Genomic DNA, 5141 nt, shown 5'->3' with positions numbered 1-5141 from the left:
TATTGCCAATGTATTTTTTGTTTTAAATTTACCCCCTCCAAAATATATGTTTAAGTATAAATAATATATATACAATGTAAATAATTCAGAGAAATAATGTATACACTCATATCACATAAAGAAAAATTGCTCACATTTTGTAGGTTTTTCATATATATGATAGACTTTAAAAATGAGATGACATAACACCATTTACTTTTCACTAAATATATATCAGTGTTGCTATTATTATCAAAGGCTGCATGGTAATTGGTTATCTAACTGGAACTATGTTGATGGCATCTAGACTCTGTTGGTATTTCTAGCATTTTTTATTTGTATTTACTTTATTTCTGCTAAGTTCCCTCAGGCTGGCCCCTCACATCATTTTGGTGAATTACATGAACACTGTTAAACTAATCACTGGCATGAAGAATAAGATTATGGTGGTTGAGACTTGGGAAGATGTTAGGCTAGGAGGATCCTGAGCTTACCACCACCGACAGAAACATTAAGACTACAACCACATATAGTGCAACACATTTTGAAAACAGTCTAAAGACAAGCAGAACAGCTCTTTCACAATTACAGATATAAAGAATAAGCTATATCAAGGAGAGGAGAGGCAGAGACACAGCTGGGAACCAAATCTCCAGGGCAGAAATCCACAGCAAATGTATCATAGGCATAAATATCCCTGAGGGGCAAGGAGATCAAGCCCTACGCTGACCAGTCCCCACCCTGGCAATGTGCACCAGGAAGATGAACCCCCATAATGACTGGATTTGTACAGTCAGTAGGGCTGAACTCTGTGAAATCCAGATAGCTATAGGAAATTGAGAGTCTGCACACAAACCTACTCAACATGACACCAAACACAGAGGCAGAAGTTTGAAAAATTCCTGGGTTATATATGAAGGAAATTATGCCAGAGGGGCAGGGATCTGCTGGAACTTTCTCCCAGAAAGAAAATGCTAGCATGTACCATATTTGTTGTGCTCCTTCAGCCCTGTCATCCTGATGCTGGTGATAGCCAGTTCTGGGTACTTTCTGTCTACTTTCTTACCAGCACTTTTTCTGCCCTGCCGTTCACTGGTGGATCCAGCCTACCCAACATGCCTGTCCCAGCAGGCACTTCTCTATCTAAAGAAGCTCCTGCCCTGCTACACTCAGCAGGCAGGTTTTGTCAGGAACAGTGTTCCCTCCCAAAGTAACTACTATCCCACCACACTTGGTAGACATCCCCAGGCAGAACCACACTCCTCCAAACCAATTCCTGCGATGGTTGGGGTGGGGGAGGGACTCTACCTACCAGCAAGTCTACAGCGGCTAGAGCCAGGTGTCTCAGCCAACCCCACCAATGGCTAGCTCTGCCCTCAGCAGTTATGGCTGAGTCACAACAGGAAGGTGCCTGCAGCCTAATCAGGGGCACCAGTGGAACATCTGGTTCAGCTTGACTCCACAGGACATCTTCTACACAAGTTAACTACTTTCAAGACCAAGAGACTCAGCTGACCTAACACATTGAAATATCACAGAGAGTCAGACAAAATGAGGAAACAGATGAGTATGTTCTAAACAAATATGTTCTAAACAAAAAAGACAAAAGGTCAGAAAAAGCACTAAATGAACTAGAGATAATTTACCCACTTAAGACTTCAAAGTAGTGGTCATAAAGATGCTCATTGGACTTGAGAGAAGAGTGAATGAACTCTGTGAGAGTTTCAACAAAGAGACAGACAATAGAAAAATGAACAAATCAGAGGTAAAAAACACAATAACTTAAATTAAAAAATACATTAGACAATATCAAAAGCAGCTTAGAGGATGCATAAGAATGGAGTAGCAATCTGGATAGCAGAATAGTAGAAATAATCCAAACTCAAAAGAAAAAAATAATAATTTAAAAATGGGGATAGGTTAAGACAGTTCTGGAATAACATTAAACTTTCTGACATTTGCCTTATAAGGGTCCCAGAAGGAGAACAAAGAGAAGGAAAGATCTGAGAAATTCCCTACCCTAGGGAAACTGACATCCAAGTCTTAGAAGCACAGAAAGCCCCTAAGAAGATGAACCCAAGGAGGTCCATAGCAAGACACATAATAACTAAAATGACAAAAAATAAAGAATCTTAAATGCAGCAAGAGAAAAGTAGCTATTTATGTAAAAGAAAACTCCATATGGCTACCACTTAATATTTCAACAGAAGAGAATGACATGATATATTGAAGTGCTGAAAGGAAAAATAAAAAAACAACAATGAAAAACACTACAGCCAAGAATACTCCACCCAGTAAGGCTACCATTAAGAACTGATGACAAAGAATTCAGACAAACAAAAATTAAAGGAGTTCAGTGCCACTAAGCTGGCATTATAAGAAATGGTAAAGGGACTTCCTTAAACAAAAAGGAAAAGGTCATAACTAGAAAATTATGAAAGGCAAAAAAATCTTCATTGGTAAAAGCAAACATACGATAAAGGAGGTAGATCTATCACCTATAAAGCTAGTGTGAAGGTTAAAAGACAAAAGCAATAAAATCAATTATATCTATAATTATTAGCTAAGGGATACACAAAATAAGGTGTAAAATATAATATCATACACATAAAACATGGAGGGGAGAGTAACAATATAGTGCTTTTAGTATGTGTTTGAATTTAAGTGGCCATAAAAACTTAAAGCAGTATGCTGTATACTTATGATGTTTTATATATACTTCATGGTAATCACAAGACAGATATAACAGATACAAAAAAGAAAATAAAGAGAAAAAATCTAAGCATAATAAGGAAAGTCATCAAATCACAAAGGAGAAGAGAAAGAGAAAAAGAAACAGAAGTTCAAAAACTAAAAAACAATTATCAAAATGACATTAAGTACATTTCTATCAATAATTATTTTAAATGTAAATAGACTAAAAGCTCCAATCAAAAGACAGAGTGATTGAATAGATAAAACAAAACAAAACTGAGACTCATGTATATGCAGACTATAAAAGACTCACTTATGACCTAAAGACACATACAGACAAAATGCAGGGATGGCAAAAAATATTCCTTGTGAATGGAAGAAAAACAAAACCAAATACGGTAGCAATATTTATATCAATAAAATAGGTCTGAAAACAAAGACTAACAGGGAAAAAGGAAGGGGATTACATAAGATAAAGGGAAAAGTGCAAAGAAGGATGTAACAATTGTAAATATCTATGTACCCAACACAGACATACCTATAAATATAAATACATCTTACAAAACATATTAACAGACATAAAGGGAGTTGATAGTAATATAATAATAGTAGGGGACTTCACCCCTTTCATCAATGGCTAGATCATCCCAGAGAATATCAATAAGAAAATATTGCTTTTGAACAATACATTAGACCATATCGACTGACCTGATAAATATAGAATATCCAAACAAAAACAGCAGAATATATATTCTTCCCAAGTGCACATGGGTCATCCACCAGAACAGATCACATGTTAGGCCACAAGACAAATTCCAATAAATTTAAGAAGACTAAAATTTTATCAAGCATCTCTTCCTACCACAGCATTATAAAACTAGAAATCGAGTATAAGAAAAAAAAAGCTGTAAGATAACAAACAGGCTAAAAAGCATACTACTCAACAAACAGTATATCAGCAGACATACCAAAGAGGAAATTAAAAAAAGGACCTTGAGACAAATGAAAACAGAAAGATAATGGTTTGAAAATTTTTGAAACATACCAAAAGCAAAACTAGAAGAGAAGTTTATGATGATTCAGGCCTACATCAGGAAACAAACAAACAAACAAAACCTCAAACAAATAAATAATCTAACCTTACAACCAAAGGAAGTAGAAAAATAACAAAGTTTAAAGGTAATAGAAAGATGGTAGGCATAATAGAGATTAGAGCAGAAATAAATAAAATATAGGCTAAAAAATAGTAAAGATTAATGAAACTAACATCCAGATATTTGAAAAATGAACAAAATTGATAAACATTTACTCAAACTAAGAAAAAAACAGAGAGGACTCAAATTTTAAAAAATGAAAGCAGAGAAATTATAACTGACTCCACCAAGAATTATCGGACTACTCCATAAAAGTATATGCCAATAAATTGGACAATTTAGAACTGAATAAATTCCTAAAAACATACAATCTTCCAAGACTGAATCAGGAAGAAATACAAAACAAACATTCTAATTACTAGTAGGGAAATTGAATCAGTTATCAAAAACCAAAAGCCCAGGACCAGATGACTTCACAGGTGAATTCTCCCAGACATTTAAAGAATTAATATCTATCCTTCTCAAACTATTTTAAAAAAACGAAGAGGAAAGAATACTTCCAAATTCATTCTATGAGGACAGCATTACTCTGATACCACAACCAGACAAAGAAAACACACAAAGAGAGAATAAGCATCCTGGTCCAAGATGGTAGGTGAAGTCACCTGATGTGTCATGCCTAAGGTCCCAATTCTAAAGGCTAACAATGGACCTGAGATTCGGAGTTGTGAGTGCAGCAACTCAAAGAGGACTATCAATCTCATATTTGGTATGTGGATAATAATAAGAATGTGGAGAATATTTATTTGGTTCTGACTTGAATACTAGGAAGGGACTTAGTGTTTGGAAAATGCTGTTACACTCATGACCCCAAATATAAGTTTAACATCATGTTCAACATTCCTACCATATATTCATTCCACTAATGCTTCAGAAATTGCAGTCCCTGAGCTAGATGGGAAAACCAGAAAGATGTACAAGAGTGGCAAAATATGCCCAAAATATGCCCATCACTTTAAGGCTTTGTGGACCAGGAATGTGCCTAGGTTTGAACTAGTTCACCTCATGACTCTGGGGCCAGGGGTATAACTGGCAGTGAAAATCCCTGATTGGATTCAGGAGGGCATGATTCAACATACAGAGAAATGCAACCAATGAAGGATCAAACCATTGAGGCAGGACAGAGAGAACTTTGATGGGATACATTTCTATTTTCTGTGCATCACTCTTCTCATCTAAATGTTTCTGCACACCCCTTGGCCCATAATTGTTACTAAGCAGCCACAGCAGGCATTGCTTAAAAACAACACCACATTATTGTTACTGGATTTCAATGCTACACCTGGAAAGGAAAGACTGGAGCTTTGGAAAGCC

At 35.9% G+C, this 5141-nt stretch overlaps 1 pseudogene; it reads left to right on the top strand.

The window, feature by feature from the left end:
• The first annotated feature begins 4442 nt into the window (after positions 1 to 4442).
• LOC111092968 lies at positions 4443 to 4925 on the top strand (annotated as a pseudogene).
• Positions 4926 to 5141: the final 216 nt, after the last annotated feature.

The sequence above is a fragment of the Canis lupus genome, chromosome 28 (genome assembly GCF_011100685.1).
Source record: "Canis lupus familiaris isolate Mischka breed German Shepherd chromosome 28, alternate assembly UU_Cfam_GSD_1.0, whole genome shotgun sequence".
Lineage (NCBI taxonomy): Eukaryota > Metazoa > Chordata > Mammalia > Carnivora > Canidae > Canis > Canis lupus.
The sequence above is the reverse complement of the archived record's forward strand: the minus strand, read 5'-3'. Positions and strand labels throughout refer to the sequence as shown.